General features: G+C 40.6%; 1 long non-coding RNA gene across 1 annotated transcript in view; it reads left to right on the top strand.

Annotated features, from left to right (window-relative positions):
* The window catches only part of LOC138283257 (uncharacterized), a 71,647-nt gene extending 51,533 nt beyond the window's left edge, over positions 1-20,114 (top strand). Inside the window, exon 3 of the long non-coding RNA XR_011201155.1 lies at positions 19,673-20,114. This is a non-coding gene — a long non-coding RNA (uncharacterized lncRNA). The remainder of the gene's footprint in view (positions 1-19,672) is intronic.
* Positions 20,115-20,896: the final 782 nt, after the last annotated feature.

Raw genomic sequence — 20,896 nt, 5'->3', positions numbered from 1 at the left:
ATTATATAGAAAGCACAACATGCTAACTTCAGAATCGGATTCTTGAATACATACCGCCCAGAACCTGAAATAACACAGGCTATCCAATGTTGATACTTTATTAAGAAGAGCACTATAGTGACCCACACATCACTTATCTTCTGAGGTACTGATTTGGTAGAAAAAACAATTTGTGGAGGAGACAGGAAACAGTCATTAGACAGATAGAACCTAAACTAAAATCAAAAATCCCCCTCTGGTCATAATCAGGGTGATGAAGTTTTTGCACCCCAATGAATAAAGTATGACCCTACTTTTTTGTCTAAAAACCCTTTCTGTCTGTCATTCTATCTGGTACTGGTGCTGTATGCTAGTATCTTTGAATTTAATGAGTTACTTGTACAGCATGTATATTTTGTTTTTTTGTGAATGAAAGAATGAACAATTTTATTCAATCATTAAAATAATCATAAAAATGCACCTATATAAAAACATTATAACAAATATATATAGCAGTTCATTACACACAGTTAAACCCACCGCAATAATCTAAGATTCATTGGATTCCCAAAAGGCATTGAAGGTTCATCACCCAATACTTTTCTTGCGATCAGGTCATGACTGGACAACATCCACCTGTTTTTATGCTTTATTGCCCACCGGTCCCCCTCTGGGGGCTCTTCCACTTCCCAGGATAGCCAAATTCTTCAATTATAGGGACAGGGATGTGATCTTAAAAGGGGCAAGAGTGAAAAGACAGCTCCTGTTTCAGCCACTCTCTGATCTTTCTGGATTATACAAGGCACATCCAAACACAATGGAGATCATATGACCAGGTGAAACAGAGCTTCATACTTTTAATCTTCAATATGAGCTTCTTTGCTTCGCATGACTGCATGTGCTCTATGACTCTAAATCGTGCTTTTTCGGCATGCAAGAGGAAGCATGGACATGGCTCACGGCACAGCACTCACTAGAGCCACACCAGTCCCCAAACTGGCAAACAGTCAACTCCCAGCAAGGAGGAGTTGAAAAAACAGGAAGACAGCCGGGAAGAAGAAAGCAATCCAAAATCTGAAAACAGGGCCAAAGGCATCCACAAACTCAGGAAACACACTGGTGCCTCAGTCTCAAGAAACCATGGGCCTCTTCCTGTCCTGCACCAGGATTGTTCTCTGACCCCACTATGCATACATTCCCGGTAATGACATGTGATGTCAGTAGGCCCTTGAGCCACATTAAGAGAGGGACAGTGATGCGATTTATACATCAACACACCCCAGCAATCCTGATGCTACAGGAAACACACCTACAGGGTACTCACAGCCCATTTCTTGCCCAATGGGGTTATGACAGGGTGTTTCACGCTGGGTATTCCTGGGACTCAAGAGGGAGTAGCTATACTTCTCCACAAGAACCAGCCCTTGGTGGGGTCCAGAGCCTCTCATGATACGCAAGGGTGATATGTGATCCTGGCGGGATCCCTGGAAGGTGTATCCTGCAATGTTGTATGTGTCTCTCCAGCATTGGCCTGCTACCTGACAACTCTTGGGGAGCTTGCCCTAGTTCTGCCACAGAGGGTAGCAGTTGCTGGGTGTGACTTCAATGCTATCATGTCTGATGGAGACTTACAGAGACCTACCGGGTGCCACAGCAACGTTTGGAAAATTTGGAATTCTAATCATTAGGGCTACACACACGTCACAGCACACTGTTCATTGTCCTGCATCAATTATTTTCTACTCCCTGACCTGCTGCGCATCACTGCCTCTCCCATCCTCCTGTGTAGAATATCCCACCATGCACCGGTGACCATGTAATTTGGCACTTTCCTAAAGAGGGATAGACCCATGTGGCAGTTCAATGGCTAATTCCTGACGGGCGAACAACTTCCCCCTTATTTACTGATGGATTTTAAAGCCTTTCTTACTATAAACAAGGGCTCGTTGGGATCCCCTTGCATGCTCCATGGGTCCTGTAAGGCCACCATTGGCGCTATCACCTGCTCTTACATCAAGGGCAAAGACTGTGAAAAACTTGTGCAAATTGTGGAACTAGAGATGTCTATACTGTCCCAGGAGTGGAAAGACAAGGGCCACCAAACGGAATAGTTGCAGTGCCGCTTGTCCCTCATTAGGGCCCTCCTTACATCGGTTGTGCCTGGAGGAGGCTCATAGATGCTGGACAGCCTCCGCCAGATGCATTTAGGAATGGGGGGGTACAAATCTGGCAAATTACTCTGTTAGTTGGCCACTAGGGGCCTAGAATCCAAGGTGAAGCCCAAGTTGATAGATGGAATGAGGTTGATGGTGGAGACGCCCCCGGAGATTGCACGTGATTAGGCACAATATTAAGAGACCTTTTATGCTGAACAAACCCAACCAGCTTGGGAGACTGACTCTCTGCTCATAGCCGACATATCTCTGTCTCCACTAACTCAGGACAATCATTAGGAAGTGACTCAACCTATCACGTTGGAGGAGATGGTAGAGGCACTCTTAGATCTAAACCTGGGAAAGACCCCGGGGTCGGATGGATTTTTGGTGGAGCACTATGGCAGGCTGTGCTCAGAGGTCCCTCCCCCCTATCCTGTACCATTGTGCTGAGGCCGCTGCCAAGGGAAGATTCCCACAGGAGATAGACCTGGCAATAGTTAAGGTCAGGATGTCCCCAGAATCGATGTGTCTCTTACCACCCTATCTCCCTCACTAATGCTGAGGTCTGACTTTATGATAAGGTACTAGTCATTTGCCTTCTGAAAATTCTGACCTGCCTGGTCCATCCAGACCTTTACAGATTCAACCCAACTCTAAAAAGAGGACTTGGCTTGGCAATTTGGGCTGGACTGCTCCCATAGGGAGCAGGGTCAAGACTGATATGCATATGGCTAGGTCCAAACTGGGGTGATGTGGCAAGCAAAACGATTGATTAAACCCAGATCTGTGACTGGGGGTGAGTGTTTGAAAAGTTTCAAGACTCCATCCATCATTTTATTTTGTGATGTTGCCTTGTGCTCCCTAAGTGGCCAGGGTATGCCCAGACGTGGGTCTCTTGCTTGCTGCGCCACTGGATTCAAGCTAGCCTGGCTGATGAAGGGTGATACCCTGACACCGGTCCCAGGATGCTTGAATCCTGTCCAGGGATTACTTGGCTTGGCAGTTCGAGCTGGACGGGTCAAGACTATTTTGCATATGGCTAGGTCCGAACTGGGGTGACGTGGCAAGCAAAATAACGATGGATTAAACCCAGATTTGTGACTGGGGGTGAGTGTTTGAAAAGTTTCAGCACTCCGTTCATCATTTTATTTTGTGATGCTGCCTTGTGCACCCTAAGTGGCTAGGGTATGCCCAGACATGGGTCCTTTACTTGCTGTGCCACTGGATTCAAGCTAGCCTGGCTGATGAAGGGTGACACTCTGAAACCGGTCCCAGGATGCTAGAATCTTGCCCAGGGAGGACTTGGCTTGGCAGTTCGAGCTGGACTGCTCCCATAGGGAGCAAGGTCAAGACTGATTTGCATATGGCTGGGTCGGAACTGGGGTGACGTGGCAAGAAAAATAACAATGGGTTAAACCCAGATCTGTGACTGGGGGGTGAGTGTTTGAAAAGTTTCAACACTCCGTCCACCATTTTATTTTGTGATGTTATATTGGTTATACAACATAAATGACTGAAAGAAAAGACTTTGCATATTTTAAAAGGATGGAAGGGACGTTGTTCCTTGAGGTTCCCTCTAGTAAATAAAACATGATAATCTACGGGTAATGTACACCAAACGGAGGCAGTTGCACGATAACTTTGTAGCACAAGTCAGAATATTTAACGAATGAAGTGTTTAATGCAGTCCAAGCTACAAAGTAACAAGTTTGTTCAAAAAAGCTGTAATGAGTAAGCCTTTTGTACGGAAATTGTAGCAGAAGAGAGATATGCGCTAGGTGTAAGAATTTGTGTGCAGCTCTAAAGTAAAGTGTTAGAAATGGGGTCTTTGGTTGGCAGTCAGGTTACCCCCTGTCCAAGCAAGGACCCTCACTCTAGTCAGGGTAATAGAGACTCACCCTCAGCTAATCCCTGCTTACCCCCTTGGTAGCTTGGCACGAGCAGTAGGTTAACCTCAGAGTGCTAGGTGTAAAGTATTTGTACCAACACACACAGTAACTTAATGAAAACACTACAAAATGACACAACACAGGTTTAGAAAAATAGAGAATATTTATCTAAATAAAACAAGACCAAAACAACAAAAATCCACAATACACAAGTCAAGTTATCAATTAAAAAGTAAAAAGTGTCTTCATGTAGTTTTAAACACACACTAACACTATTAGCATGAAAATGTACCTTGGGTGCGTCCAAAATAACCCAGCACAGGTGAGTGTGCGTCAAAAAGGGCTTGCGATGCGTGGATTTCCCTCACGTGCGAGACCTTGCATCATTTCTCCTTTCGTCAGGTCGGGGTGCGTCGTTTCTTCTCTCCACAGGAGAGCGGTGCGTCAATCCGGTCAGCACACTTGGGTCCGGGCAGGCCTTGCATTGTTTTTCCACGCCCAGCGGTGTTTGCGTCAGAAATCCAGCCATAGGATGATCTGAAAACCAGCCAGCGTGGGTTGCGATCTCACCAGCTTCTGCCAGCGATGCTGCATGCCATTTCTCCAGCTCCGTACGTCGATTCTTCGGTCGTGTTGCAGGTGATCGTCTATTTTCAGCTGCGATGCCGGCGGCGCAACGATTTTTCAGCCGCAGATCAGAGTTCCGTTAATCTTTTCCCTGCATGGCATTCTGTGCGTGTGTCAACACCAGGGCAGTGCGCGCTCTATTGCCGACTATAATGCAAAAACCCAGCACTCTCAAAACAACATAATTTATGCATTGTGCTGATATATTGTTGTTTAACCTTTTGCATTGCAGAGTTTAATCCTGAAGACTTATTTTTAATGTGTTTACAAATACTGTTAATTTTCAATGTATTGCTGCAGGCTTTCTGAGTGTGTTAGGGTGTGGTCCCTTTCCAGGACCTTCCAGAGACTTTCCCTGCAGCATGCCTGGGTGTGGTTGTGGACTGGGTCAAGACTCTATAAAAGGGAGCCAGCCCAGCTCCAAGTGCTCACTATTCAGAGGTCCCGGTGCAGAGCAGCAGCTACTTCCTGAGCTCCTGTCCCGGTGGCCTATTTGATCTTCCAGGCCTCTGCCCTTCATTCTTCATTGGTGATCCTTGTTCTGGGTGGTAAGACGGTGGTTGGGCTGGCCTCCCGATGCCGTTATCGAAAACTTTCATTTTCTTGGCCTAATTCTTTATTGATTAACAGATTATTTTGCGCACTACCATTTCTTGACATTTAAATGGTGACTTACGAATCGGCAAGACGCACGATTCGTTTCATGATGATTTAACTGTGTTATTCATTGCGTGCTACCATTTCTTGACATTTACATGGTGGCTTACGAATCGGCAAGACGCGCGATTCATTTAATGGTGATTTAACCTTGATATTCATTGCGTGCTACCATTTCTTGACATTTTACATGGTGGTACTCGAATCGGCAGGACGCACGATTCTCTCCTCGAGCTTAATTCATGTTGTTCATTGTATGCCACTATTCTAAGACATTCATTAGGTAGTATTCGCGTTGACAAGTTGTGTGATTTGTTTCCTGAATCCATATTGTGTTATTCATGGTGCACAATCCTTTTATGGTGTTTACTATATATATGAAAATCTGCAATGTGCGCAATTCGTGTTGAAACATTTCAAGAGAACACAAAAGGCCAGAGTTTCTAGATGCAATTTTGCATGGTCCTAGTATGCATTCTCAAAAAAGGATTCATATGACTGGTTTAGAACTTACTCAGAATGTTTTCCTGATTCTCATGTAAAGGAAAGTACTTGAATTTGAAAGTTTAATTTAATCCATCATGATTCCCTTACAGGTATCCGGCCATCTTGAAACTTAGTCATTTTAAGCCTAATTCTTAGGTTGTTCATGTTTTCAGAATGACTAGGCTTAGAGTCATAGTCTAGTACTGATTTCTTGAGTTGTAATTTTCATATTGTGTGTTTTAACCTTTTTTTACTACAGGTCTTCTTCCCAGCTGTTCCATTCCTAATCCCCTCTTCCCCTCTTGAACTCTCTTTGCCTCTGTGATTTATCTATCAGAGTCTTAGAGCTGTTCAGTGGTGGACGTGTTGGGAACGTGCACAGACCCCGAGGATCTGGTGACTCTGACAGCGTGGATTTCTTCCTTTTAGGCTGCCAGCTTCTCCTTTCAGGGTCCCAGGAACTGGATAGGCACCACTTGGCAAAGTATGAGTCGCTCCAGAGACTCCCGGGGCTGGCAGAGAGAAGTCTTTGCTGTCCCTGAGACTTCAACTTCAAACAGCAGGGAGGCAAGCTCTAAATCAAGCCCTTGGAGATCTTCACCAGATGGAAGGCACACAAAGTCCAGTCTCTGCCCTCTTACTTTGGCAGAAGCAGCAACTGCAGGATAGCTCCACAAAGCACAGTCATAGGCAGGGCAGCTCTTCTTCCTCAGCTCTTCAGATCTTCTCCAGCAAGAGGTTCCTCTTGGTTTCCAGAAGTGTTCTACAGTCTGTGGTTTTGGGTGCCCTTCTTGTACCCAATTTCTCCGTTGAAGTATGCCTACTTCAAAGCAAAGTCTCTTTGTGTGTTAAATCTTAAAAATAAAATCATATTTAAATGAGTGGTAAATAAATACCTAATTCCTGAAATTCAGTTTTCTGGATCATAAATAATAAGTGACTCATGTTAATTAGCAGCTAGGGCAACATTCTAAAAGTTGCATTTTCAGAACTGTAATTTAAAATCTGACTTCACCATAATTTAGGTTTTTAAATTGCGATCTCAGAGACACCAAACATGAACTAGTTATCCCTTCCCATTTGGAAGTTACACTCACAAGATGTAATAAGGCAAGTCCAATGTTAACTTATGAGAGGGATAGGCCTTGAAGCAATGAAAAACGAATGTAAGAGCTTTTCACTACCAAGGCATGTAAAACTAAAACAGTACATGTCCTACTCTTTGAATATATTGCACCCTGCCCTCTGTGCAGCTCAGGGCACCCCCTAGAAGTCACCTACATGAATTAAAGATGAAGGTTTTGGCCTGGGAAATTATTTATTTTGTCAGGTCGACATGGCAGTATAAACTGCACCCACAGGCTCTGCAGTGGCAGGCCTGAGCCATGTCCAAAAGGGCTAATTATGTGGGTGGCACAATCAGTGCTACAGGCCCACTAGTAGCATTTACTTTACAGGCCTTTAGTAGGGACCTATACGTAAATTAATATGTCAGTTGGGGGAATACGCCAATATTACCATGTTTTAAGGAGTGAGCACATGCAAATTAGCACTGATTAGCAGAAGTAAAGTGTGCAGAGTCCTAGGGCCAACAAAGGTAGGTCTAGCAAAAATGGAGGAGGCAAGGCAAAAAGTCTGAGGAAGACCACACTAAGGCTGACAGGTCTAACACTGTGAAACATCTTTTTCTCATGAGTCCACGTACCCTGAAAGTCAAAGATGAATAAAAGATATGGGTACTCATCGGTTCAGCCAATGTGTTTACCCTGGAGGCTCAAGCATCAAGATTTTAAGTTCTGGGACTTTAGGCCATGATGTAAGTTTCATTTAAGTTGGTATTACAAAATACAGTTTCTCATAAAATCACTGAAGGTATCCAACAGGATTTGAAAGCCGTTGGGCGTTCTGGACAATAGAGCGGCATTGTCTGTGTGAAATAGCATGGTAAAAGGCCTGCTCTTGAGAAGAGGCATGTCACCACCTTTGGAGAATAAAGCAGCATCAAGCCCATTAATGTATAACAAAAAGAGAATTGAGGCATCCGTGCTGAACTCCCAGGCCAAATGGCTCAATGCATTCTTGATTAGAACCATATCTGACTAACGCAGCAAGATTGTGATGAACGGCCCACAGAAAATCTTCAAGGCCCTTCTCAACACCCTTGGTTTCTAGTAAGATCAAATGCTTTGACTTAATGACACTATCAAAAACATATGACAGGTCCATAAAGGCTAGGTAGATGGAGCTCTCTTTGGCAACAATATACTTGTCTACCAGAAGATAGAGAGTAACCATTGTTCCATTGTCCCTAGCCCTAAACTCGTACTGAACTCATGAGAAAATATAAGTTTCCATGACGCAGCTAGTTAGACGCTCTTAAATAAACCTGCCTATCATCTTCAAAGTACTATCCAGTTCACAGATTGGCACTAGCACCCCTTATCATGGTGACTCCCTTTTATTAACACAACAATCTTTCCAGTCCTCCAAGACATGGGAAAGCCTGATCTACAAGCATGATTGATACAGTTTGTGAATAGTGGGGCCCACAGTACCTGGTTCTGTTTATATAGGTCCTTTGGGACCGCTAGAGGTCCTATTGCCTAACCCGATGGCCTGTATTGAATAGCCTCAGTCACTTCCACCAGGGAAAACTCAATGTTAAATGGGAAACGTGACAGGGTCAAGTATTGTGTTTCCTGCGTAATTTCCATAGGAGAATATATTTTCCAGAAGTTGGTCATCCAGAGCTCAGGTGCTATAATCTTGACTTACCTGCTGGAAGGGCAGTTGGTGAGCTTGTTATTAACAATGTTCCACAACAACCTGGTATTGTAAGCCTTACAGTAGCTGACCAACTTAACATACTGTCACACTGCAGGCTCAATATCCTCTTCCATTGGGCAAGTCTGTAGTCTCTTCTGTATTTGACAATAATGATGATGCAGTATACACAGCGAAAGAGGCAGGATACTAACACAACATGATAGGGTAAAGGAATTACATTTTGCAAGAACAGTAAGAAATACTCATGAAGTCAAAAGCAGCAGAGAGGTTAAAGTAAATCACAATAAGAGACTGTATAGCATGACAAAAGTAATATTGTTGGCCGAAATATTTAGAAGCATAGGTAGGTCTCAGTCTAAGAGGAATGTTTCATGCAGAGGAGAGAAAAAGTTAGTGATACTATACAAAGGAAAGTGCACAGCCAGTTAGTCCATCCCTCCTATTCCTACTTTTGAATGAAGATCCTTTGGCTCTGCAACTAAACCTGCTATGTATTTATTTTCAATGGCCACCACCAATGTACACAAACTTAAACTCAGATGTTCAGTCACATTTGTAACTTTTTTTATGGTTATGCGTGTGGACACTGTACATCGTCAGTAAACAAAAAACAAACAAACACATCTTCTCCATATGTTCTGGGTTTGGCTTTACATACCCCCAGTGTGGGATAAGCTACAAAAGCTCACCAAACATTAAGTAGGTTACATATTTGCTCACCAATGGATCAGCATATTTAACTACATCAGTATCTGCAGGGTAGTGCTAACATTGCTTGCCCCATACCTATTCCTTCTAGGTCATCATTGTGGATGGCCTGCAGCTTGGCTGCAGTTACCTGAGAGGGTGAACTTCCCCACCATCTGTAATTATTCCATTGTGTGTTTTGCCAATTGTTTATGTCAAACACTGTGTGGGCTGTAAACATCTGGTGCACGGCAGGTCTAACTGGCACCCCACAAAATAGGCAGAATACAATATCACAACTTTCCTAAAAATGATTACAGGGTAGAATTTGTTTTAAGATTACTTATGACATACCACTTTTATAGATTATCATGATATCTGATCCATACTAAAAATAAAATTCTAAGCCTCAATTGAGTAAGACAGAGTCCAACCCCCATTCCACCTGTCTGTTTTGCAATTGGTACATACAAAATACAATGATGCAAACTAAGATAAAATAAATATACTGTTGTCTCATTATGGCAGCTGAAATATAGTTAATCCTCATAAATAAATACATTTTAAAGGAACACCATATGTTGTAGACTCATGTCAAACCACCCTCTGCAGAAATAGATACTTAACCCTTCTTAGAGAGAGAAAGAAGTACCAAGTCATATGTGTTAATGGCTAGAGCAGCAGCCAATGTTCATTTATTACACCCTATTTCCTGATTCTCAATGAAATCTAAGGTGCAGAATTTCTACCCCCGAAGCCGTCTTGTTTCATCTCTGAGAAATTTTAGGGTTCAAGACTAATATATGTGGATACCAACAAAGGGCCAACTTTGGTTTCCCTTGCCAATAGATACTTGGACAAAAGGCTTTTCTCTCTGATTAAAGCATAAATTAGAATTTTACATTTAGATCGTCCCCAATGTCATATAATTGCTAATAGTTTCAAAGGATGAGTAGTGTATTTCACTCACTCACGATTATGATTATTCACTATTCTGTATTAAGGTTGCAAGGGGGGGGGTTAAAATAATGAAATTCATGAAATTAACATGTGGAAATAATGTGTAAGCCTCAGACAGAAAGCTCGACTTTAAAAGCAAGTGAGAGCACTAGGCTTTCACATTTACCAGTGTTAAGTTTGAAAGGCTGCAGAATGCATTTTCTCTTGTTTTGTTTTTTTACGAATCTAGACGTAGGTCAGAAAATTGAGATGTTAATCTTAAAATGACAAAAATGTACTGAGAAATGCATAACTTAATAGAACATGTTATGTTTCACATTAACAGTAAGGTTTGTTAATTTAGATGGATGGGAACCATATTAGATCATAGTGTAATGCAGAGGTCTAAGCATGAACTTTAGTTGTCTTATAGTAGGTGAACACTGGTAATCTTTCTCTGACTTATCAAATGTTTGGCATAATGTTTTATTCTAATTTTTAATATCTGTGAGCCATTCTTGGCTGCTTCAATGACGGATGTTTTCCTGTACCTATGATGACACTGTGCACTGATTGGACAAGAGGACTGAAGATGCTTATGAACCTGATGTGCAAACATGACATTGCAATGATTTAGGTGATTTTCCACTGGTCGAGATTTCATTGGTGTCTGTCAAACTCTTTTTGATTGAGAAATGTTGAAGGGTGTAAAAACCTGAATATTCCAGTTGTTGAATTGTTTTGTTTTCTTTAGAAGGGGCAGATTGATATCCTATGTTGCTTAGAGTAGTAGAATTGTAGCTTGTGTGAATACAAAATAAATTGTAAAGGAGGGTGAGCTACACTACAAGGAGCAGGTTCTTGCATCATATTGTGGCTCAATGGTATTGGTCAGTTAATATAAAACACTGCTCTGAGATTGGTTGAGATGTGCAAAAAGCCACGCAGTGGATGGTTTGTTTACAGAGCTGCACCGAGATTGGGAGATGAGCTAACTGAAAATTGACATATACAAAACAGAATCAAAACATTGAAGATTTATATTTCTTTGTTTGCCATGTGTTGATTTAAATTTTAAATCATGAACTTTTACGAGGCTATTACAAGTTTAATGAGAGGTGATGTGACTATTGCTGTACAGAAGTTCGAAACGGTGCCTCCTGAGGGTATGCCTGCTTACCATATGATGTTTGAGGAAGGGTTACAGACATGCATATGGCTTTGCCAGTGGTGCAAGATCACTGAGAAAGAGATCCCACAGAGCTTTCCTAAATGTGATACATTTAATTAGAGAATTATAGACAGATAACAAGATACACTTTGTGACATGAAGTGTTTAGGAAAAGATGGCTCATACTATAGCTAGAGAGAAATACCAAAGATGAACAAAGAAAGCTATGAGAAATTACACAGACACATTGTAGGCTGAGCAACAACAGAGGTGGAGAAAGAAAGTAGTGGAGAGAGCTAGATTATACCCTGCAATTACATATGAGAAAAAATAGCAATCTGAAAACCACCAGAAACCTAAAGAAAAAGATTAAAGGGGAGAAAAGACAAATGATTAAACAAAATCAAACACTAACACTACTTCAGGAGATTGTATTTTGGATGAGTTATTGGCTGCACGTCCGCCACCTTACATGGATTCTCTGACAAATACTGATGGAACGAAAACTAATAATGTGACAGTGACTACAGTCTCTGTTGATCCAAATGTGTTTCAAATTGAAAGACCATTACCAATGACCCAGCCCGTTGTAGATCAATCTGTTGTAGCACAACTTATTGTAACACAGCCTATTGTACATCAAGATGTCTAATAATGTACCTACCCAAGTTGAGAGCATACAAGCAGTGAATCCTACAGTTGTTGCTATTTCCATTTTAACTGTACCAGCACCTGTTAGGGTTATCACAGCACAGCCCGTGGAAGTGTGCACCCCAAATGCTCAGATTAATAGTGTCCCAGATGCAGTTGGTCAGGGAGCTGTTGAAGGAGCGTCAGTGACAGGGTTTATCCCAACAGTCATAGATTGTTGTTTGGACACCACCACAAAGTGTTCATTCATTGAGGGTAGGGAGAAGATTTGTCTTTACAAAAGACATCACAGGATGAAACCAATTTATTTGAAAATGGGATTTTTCACCCATGGTTTGAGGTTGCTGTTAGTTAAAATCCAAAGACAGTGAATTCAGAAAGCCTAGGTACTATTTAGAGTTCAGAAAGAGAGGGACCATTAAATGTCAGAGATTGAAAACAGGATTGGACGAATTAATTAGAGGGTGTTTTGACCTTGAACATGTGAACCAATACCAAGAAAAGGAGCTGATTTATCTGTGCAAAGAAATTACTAGTTGAGCTGCAAATGTAAATGACAAATTTACTGAATTAGCTAAAAATATTAATCCAATCTGTCAGAGCATTCCATTGCAGAAATGTTTCAGGGTACATTTCGATGATAAATCAATTGAGACAATGCATTCTTCAGGAATGTGATTGCTCATTTTTGCATTATTGAAAAAAATCCGCAGATGGAGTGAGTTTGAGAAATTAGACGGCAGTGGACAAAGAAGCATGAGAAACATGAAAATAAAAAGAAGCCAACATGGGTGGAAGGAGTAAAGGGAAAGCTATCTCCAGGTCTCCCAGATGATGGAGAAGCTTTGGCATATCCATTAAAAGAAATACCAGGTGGAGGGTATGTTCATGTGTCTGCGAGTAGGGGAAACTTTGCATCATTTACAAATGATTTGCCCAAGGTGAGAGAAAACCGTACACAGTGGTACACACAGGTTGAAAGGTTTATGAAGATTTCAAAATTGTTGTGGACTGATATAAATACATTCTTTGATATTGTTCTGAATGATTTATGGTTTGAATGTAAAATTGCTGTACATTGGCCAAATGTAGATCTACTGAGAGATTCCTGTGCTAATGCACCATCACCTGCTGTGATGGATAAATATAGTGAGGTGATTACTTTCCTGAAAGGCAGAGTTCCTCCAAACGATTTGGATTATGTGAGGTTGAACAGAAGTCAACAGGAAGTGAAAGAGTCTCTGCATAAGTATTATGAGAACTTGTTGAAAGTGTTTCAGCAGTACATAGGTCAAAGACATCTTGAGCCGAACGATATGGGATTTTTTACTTCACAGTTTTTCTCTGTTTGAGACCTGAGATTAGTCTGCATATAGAGCAGAATGTGATTTTTTGGCAGACAAAGTTGTTGGATGAGATTCCAAAATATGCCAAGTAACTGTAGTGACAAACAGGAGTTGAAGCAGAGAAAGCTTAAGGAAAAGCGTATGGTGTCGCAGACGAAGATGGCACAGAAAGGTTTTCAGAATCCATTGTTTCCATAGAACGTTGGTGCAGTGCAAGGTTGCGGTTTTCAGAATGGCATGCAAGGAGTTGGGTTTCAAGCTGGGTCACAAGTTGTTCCAAGACATATGTTGCGTCACAGGGTAGAGGTCGAGGTGTTTTCTGATTGACCTGAATTCAAGTGTAGATGTTGCAACACTGAAGAAAATGATACCTTGTCACTTCTGTAATAAGACTGGGCTTTGGAAGAGGGAGTGTAGGCATAACCCAGATAGAATGAATGCTAATAATCAAATGCACAAGCAAAATGTACTTGTGCAGCAAATACAAGTGCCAATGTAAACTCAAGTTCCAATGTTGCAGGCCCCACAAGCCCCTAAGGTTCAACAGAATGTGGCAAATCCTAAAAGTGAAATGAATCAGATGCCCCGAGTAAATGAAAATTAACTTTTGGCACCGAACCAGAAGAAGTTTCAGCAATTTCCTATGATTGAAAATGAGAGGTTTGACTCTTATGCCTCACAATGATGGTGCCTGAGAGGGGGAGGTAGATTGCATGCTTAGAGGTAGACCAGGGCAGACCACTTCTAAAAGGTGAGGTGAATGGCCACCAAGAGGAGCTACCTCTTCCACTGTTAAAACAGTGAAAGTCCCAGACCTATCCCTCTCAAGAAAGAAGATCCAAGTTGTAGGAGTTACAAATAAACAGATTACAAACCCAGTTTCAATAGAAGTTCCTGTAAAAATAGGTTTAGTTGAAGAAAATTACCAGTTTGTTATGTGTGACTCAAGTCCTGTTAATCTGCTGGGAAGGGATTTATTGTGCAAATTAAATTGCACAGTCTTTTGCACCACTAACAGAGTGGAGTTTCAAACTCATGATGAGGATATTTAGCTCAAGCTAACACAACAAGATGCTGTAGGGCTTTATCCAGTGAGAGCTGTGGAGGAATTCCCCCATGGTTTGAAAGGAACTGTGAATCCAGAAGTGTGGGATTTCACAGGGAAGGACATCAGTCTAATTAAAGGTGTGGAACTAGTTGGAATTACAGTGAAGCCAAATGCAATTTTTCCCAGAACACCACCCTATCATTTGACCCCAGAAATAGTGGCAGGAATAACACCAATAATTGAGGACATTTTGAAGAAAGGGATCTTGAGGGAAATAGTCTTGAGTCCTTGCAACTCACCAATTATAGGCTTTTAGACGCCTAATGGAAAGTTTAGAATAGTTCAGGATTTGAGAAACAGTAATGAAACTGTAATCCCATGAGAACCCATGACGCAGCATACTTTATCAAATTTCATGCACAGCAGAATGGTTTACTGTTGTGGACCTTTGCCAGGCTTTTTTTTCAATTCCACTGCATGAAGATAGCATATTCCTATTCTCATTTGTGTTTCAACAGAGAGTTATGGCATGGTGCTGAGTCCCACCGACAATGGTATACTGAGAGTCCTTCAATCTTTAATCAGATTCTGAAGAAAAATCCAGAAACGTTGCGAATGCCTTGTAATCCAGTCCTTGTGCAAAACATTGATGATTTGCTTGTGGCATTGAGCAAAAGAGAAGCTTGTAAACCATTGCTCTCCTAAATTACCTAACTGAGAATGGACATAAAGTGTTTCTGAGTAAATTGCAATACTGTCAAAAAGAAGTGTAATATTTGGGGCATATAATTGAAAAAGGAACAAGAAAGGTGTCACCTGAGAGAGTGGAGGCTATTCCATGGATGGGTCCTCGTAAAATGTAAAGAAAAGTCAGAATGTTTCTGGGAATGGTTGGCTTCTGTAGATAGTGGATACTTAACATTTCTCCAGTGGCTAATCCTTTATTGAGGGTGACACACATGACAGAGATGTGCCTGATCCACTTCCATGGGACACCAAATGCATGAAAGCTTTTGTAGAGCTGAGAGAAAGTCTCTGGCATGCTCCGGCACTAGAATTGCCAGATTATACCAAAATGTTTAGCTTATTTTGCAGTGAGAGGGATGTGGTCTCTCAGTGCTTACCCAATTACACAGTGAGGCAAAAAGGCCAGCGGCCTACTTTTCTATTACTCTTGACCCTGTTGCCACAGGGCTGCCTGGTTGTCTGAAATCAGTAGCAGCAGTGAATCTCAGTATCGAGAGGTGTGAAAATATAGCAATGAGACATCTATTAACTGTTATGGTCCCACACTCTCTTGAGGTTTTGCTTACCAGAACCAAAACCCAATACATGACAAATTCCTGTCTTACCAAATGTGAGCAGCAAAGCCTTGCTTCTGATAATGTAATTTTGAAGCTCTGCCACGTTTTGAGTCCCAGTACTCTGCTTCCCCTGCCTGAAAATAGTGTATCCGATAATTTTGAACATGACTTAATGTTACAGATTTATGCACCAAGCCAAGACCTAACATACAAGATGAGAACTGATTATGGGCTTTTTATTGATGGCTCATGTTTGAGAATGAATGATGGTTTCCTGAGAGCAGCTTAAGATGTCTGCGCAATGCAAGACATTGTGTAGGCCTCCTAGCTTAAAGGTATTACCACAAGTTGCAGAATTAATTGCCCTTACCAGAGCCTTCAGCTTGACAGCTCAAATGTGTGATTATATTTTCAAATAGTATGACTTTGGTTTGGTCTGTGACTTTGGTCAGTTATGGTCACAAAACTATGTAATGACATCATCTGGTTTACCAATACGAAATGGTAAGCATGCGAGAAGACTACTGGAAGCTTTACAACTCCCAACTGAAATTGCTGTTGTTAAATGTGTAGTTCACAGAAGTGACAATGGTTGTGTCACAGTAGGAAATAGATACACAGACAAAATAGCATCCTACTTAATGGAACATTCACAGATGAATTTCAAGAGGACTCTGTTCTTTCAATGTTGATGTCTAGAGCTTACACCTGAGAAGAACACAAATGTTTTCAAGATAATGTTTCAGAAGCAGAACAGCAGGGTTGGATTGGAGCAGGATGTGGAAAGAATGCAAAGTACATTTTGATTTCAGCAGATGGGAGACCAGTGTTGTCAGAAATGTTATCTTCCATGACACAACATTTAGGTAGGGATGCAATGGGCAGGTCCTTTAGACAGAAATGGTTTAACCCCAGATTTAGGATGCTTGCAGTTGATTTGTGTCACCATTGTATAAAATGCCAATATATGAATGTAGGGAAACCAACACCAGCACACTGAGTCACGTAGGGTGATCAGGTGGTTCCTCAACCGGGTGTAGATTTACTTTATTGAAATGCCTCTTTATAATGGGCTAAAATATGTCCTGGTTATAGTGTGATTTTTCTCTCAATGGGTGGAAGCCTACCCAACAAGGAAAAATGACAGTCTCACTGAAACTAAATTGCTTTCAAGATTGCTGGTACGAGGGTATGGAATGCAGATTTCTCAGGGGTCAGATCGAGGGATTCACTTTAATAGTTAAATCCTTAAAATGATCTATGCAGCATTACATGTAGTGCAGAAGTTGCATCGTAGCTGTCAACCAGAGGCTTCTGGTAAAGTCAAGCAACTTAATGGAACAATCAAGATCTGACTGGCAAAAGTTTGTGCATCCATTGCACTGAAATGGCCTAATGTTTTATCTTTGGTTTTGATGATCCTTCGCAGTACACCTGACAGGAAGACAGGTTTATCTCCCAATGAGATTCTGAAGGGAAGAGCTGTGAGACTGCCTGCTGTACCTGTAAATGCACTTGTGAACATAACAGATGCCAAGGTACTTGATTACTGCATACAATTTACGCCCAGGGGACTAGGTACTCATTAAGAAGCATATGAGAAAGTCTTGTCTGGAGCCAAGGAGGAAGGGCCCCTACGATGTGATTTTAATCAAGAATACCACTGTTAAATGTGCTGGAGAGCCAAGCAGGGTGCATGCCTCGCATACCCAGAGAACAAGAAATAGTGTAATAGTGTTCTATGAGCCAGAACCGGGGACACTGGTGACTGTACCACCTCAAACTGTATTAGTTGCACACATACAAGGAGCAAATCTGCAAATGACACAACAGCAAGAAGAAAGGGGGTGAAGAACTGTAGACAGGTGAAGAAATCCTATTCTCGGATATCTCAAAGAGTGGCATTGGAGCTCTTGATATAGAAGGTGGAGGAGCAAGAACTCAGAATAAAGTGACATTTGAGACACTTTCAAAGCAACAAGAAGATCCAGGAGAAGGAACAAATGCTGAATCGAGACCAAGAAGAGATGCCAACAGTGCTAAATGGACAAGAACCTGCAGTTGAATGAAATTGAAATCAGATGTGTCAGTTGGATCCATCGTGCCAAAAATTGCTGAGGAGACCAGCTGTATTAGTGACACAGAGGGAGATCAAAAACACTCAGAAGATCCGAAAGAGCAAGAGTACCTTGTCGATATACAACTCTTGAATGGACTTACTACATGAGTCAAACACTAAATATCCCAAATCAGATTTGCTTGACTGGAGCAAATAATTACCTGAGCCACCTTGAAGATGTTTTGAATTTAGTTCAGGAAAATTTGTTGAAAACTCACTGAATAAACTGTGTTAATAGACTGAAACAAATAATGATAAGTTGCTGAGTAAAAAGAATTAAGAAGATTTACCTAGGGTCAAGGCTGTAGTAGAAGAGTAGGAATAACAATTTAGAAGAACACAAGTAGGGTTAAGGAAGACTATACAAAGATTGCTGTAAATAAAGCTGCAAGAAACTAACTCAATTACAAAGAAAAGAAGACAAATACAGTTTTTTTTTATACAATTAAGTAACCAAAATTAAAGGATTAACACTTGCTGCTACACTTCTTGCTTTAAAAATATATGACTATAGACAAATATGTGTGGTCTAACCAGAGATAGATGCAAGATTGTTATGGGTGTTATATTTTCATTAGTAGTTTTATTAGTCCTAGCATTATTTTTAGTGATACACTTTACACCAGAGAAAGCAAAATCTGTATTTTCATGTACTAACACAACAGCTATACCTGACGTAGATGAGGATGAGATGAAAGCCTCATTTGTAAATTACATGAAAGAAGATTATTCAACAAATATTTATTCTAGATCACTTCAAGAGTATACACAAGCTTTAGACTCAAAGGATTGTTATGTGTGTGTGTTATTACACAAGAGAAATGAGACATAAGGGGAAAATATGTGTTTTCAGAAGAAGAATTCAAAATAGAATGAAACCTGTAGGGAATAGTAATTATTAGCACACGTTTGAGTTATCAGGAGGCTTGTGGCAAATTTTACAGGTAGATAATCCAACTATACCTGGAGTATATTTTATTTGTGGAGAGAATGCATATTTCAGATTACCTGCTGATTGGAAGGGTATTTGTTTTTTAAGAAAATGTTAATATTTGTTGTTTCTTTCCTGACTTCATTAGGAGTGTACAAAGCTATCAAAATTATATTGCAAAAAAGAACAGAGAAAGAGATAAACAGATAAAGAAAGATTTAGAATCAAGTGATCATATTAACAAAGAATACAATAGACTAAAATGAAGAGAAAATGTAAAAAGAAAAAGAGTTGACAAAACTGAAGACAGGGGTGAACTTTGAATTTACTCCGTGAATGAGTTTATGGTGGTTAGAAACAATCAGAGGGGTGTTTTGGAAGTAATGACATTGATGCAATTAACATGTAGAAATAATGGGTAGGCTTCAACTGAAAAGCTTTATTTTAAAAGCAAGTGAGAGAACTAGACTTTCACATTTACCAGTGTTAAGTTTGAAATTCTGCAGAATGCAATTTTTCTTGTTTTATATACAAACTCTGACCTAGGTTAGAAACGTGAGGTACTAAACTTACAATGACACAAATGTACTGAGAAATGCAAGACTTCATTGAAAATGTTAGAGTTCGACCTTCCCTCAGGCATAGTTTTCAATGAATATATTAATGTATTAAAATGTTTAGTTTAATTTCCGTGGATTGTTTCACATGAAGAACGAGGTTTGTTAATTTGGGTGGATGGGAACCATATTAGATCATAGTGTAATGCAGAGGCCTAACCATGAACTGTAGTTGTCGTTTATAGTAAGTGAATGCTGGGAATCTTTCTCTGAATAAATGTTTCACATAATGCTTCATTATAAAGTTTAATATCTGTCACTATGTCTTGACTCCTTAGGCAACAGTTTTCCTGTTTCCATGATCACACTGTGCACTGATTGGACGAGGCAACTGAAGACTGCAACAACTTGTTTCAACTATTGATATGAAAATGTTAAAAAAATTAGTGTTCCTAGATTTCAGTTCAGACCTAGACATAGATCCGGTTTAGACCTATTCCAGACTCTCTGCAGAGCCCTTTGTAGATGCTTCTCAGATTTATTCTGAGAGACCCGTTAATTTTCCCTGACTGAATCTTTGCTGCATGGAGACTCTACTGAGGTTCTTGAACCTCTCTTTATACGATGTTCTCCATTGTTTAATATTTGGATTTAATGCTAAAAGCTTCATGGTTTCACCTCTCAAATTTAGAGCTCTTTATGTGTTCTAACTGATGGTTTTCTCTCATTCTCCATAGGTTACAATAGGTTCCTTTCTTTTATTGGGCACGCTTTATCCATTTGATATTATATTATTGAACTGTATTGATTATATACTAATGAATTACTTTGATGGTTATTAATAAATATTTACTTACTGAAAGATTTTAAATAATGATGAGAGTTGGTGTGAGTCTCAGAGCTTTGACTCCCAAAGAATGAAATTGAAAACTGTGATGAAAAAATTGAATTTGATTTGCAGCTCCTTATTAAGTCTTACTTATAGAAAAGGTCTGTTGACCTGGGCCCAGAAACAGCGGCGACTCCTGATCTCCTGAGTTTGTAAGATTACGCCATAAACCAAATATTTATTTAACATCCCTGCTCCACCAAAGTGATAAGCAGATATGCCAGTTGCATCAAAGTGAGCTTGATGCAGATCAAATAAATTATACAAGGTTGCTTCATCAGCTTTCACCCCTGTAGCTATCCTTCTGAGTTCAAGTCTCATACTACCTTATGGCGTGCAATATCTAACTTTGAATAACTTGTGCAAGTCATTAATGTCAATCAAATATAAGGAAAAGTTGCACTTCCTGCTGTTCACCACAGTGGTATCCAGAGATAGAATTAATTTTACTAGAAAAGACTTTCAGAAGAGGAGTGCAATAATCAGCACCTTAAATAGCTAAAAACCATTAGACACCATATACACTCTAAGTACATTTCATTGCTGAAGCCCCCATCTGGACCAGCCAGGATGGATTAGATTTGGTGTGAGTGCCCAAACATATATGACTCTTACACCATGAATGTTTATATCTGTTTCTTCTGACTGCCATAATTTTAGTTTCCAACATGTT

This window comes from Pleurodeles waltl, chromosome 3_1, assembly GCF_031143425.1.
Source record: "Pleurodeles waltl isolate 20211129_DDA chromosome 3_1, aPleWal1.hap1.20221129, whole genome shotgun sequence".
NCBI lineage: Eukaryota > Metazoa > Chordata > Amphibia > Caudata > Salamandridae > Pleurodeles > Pleurodeles waltl.
Note: the sequence above shows the minus strand (reverse complement) of the source record. Positions and strands in the feature narration are given on the sequence as shown.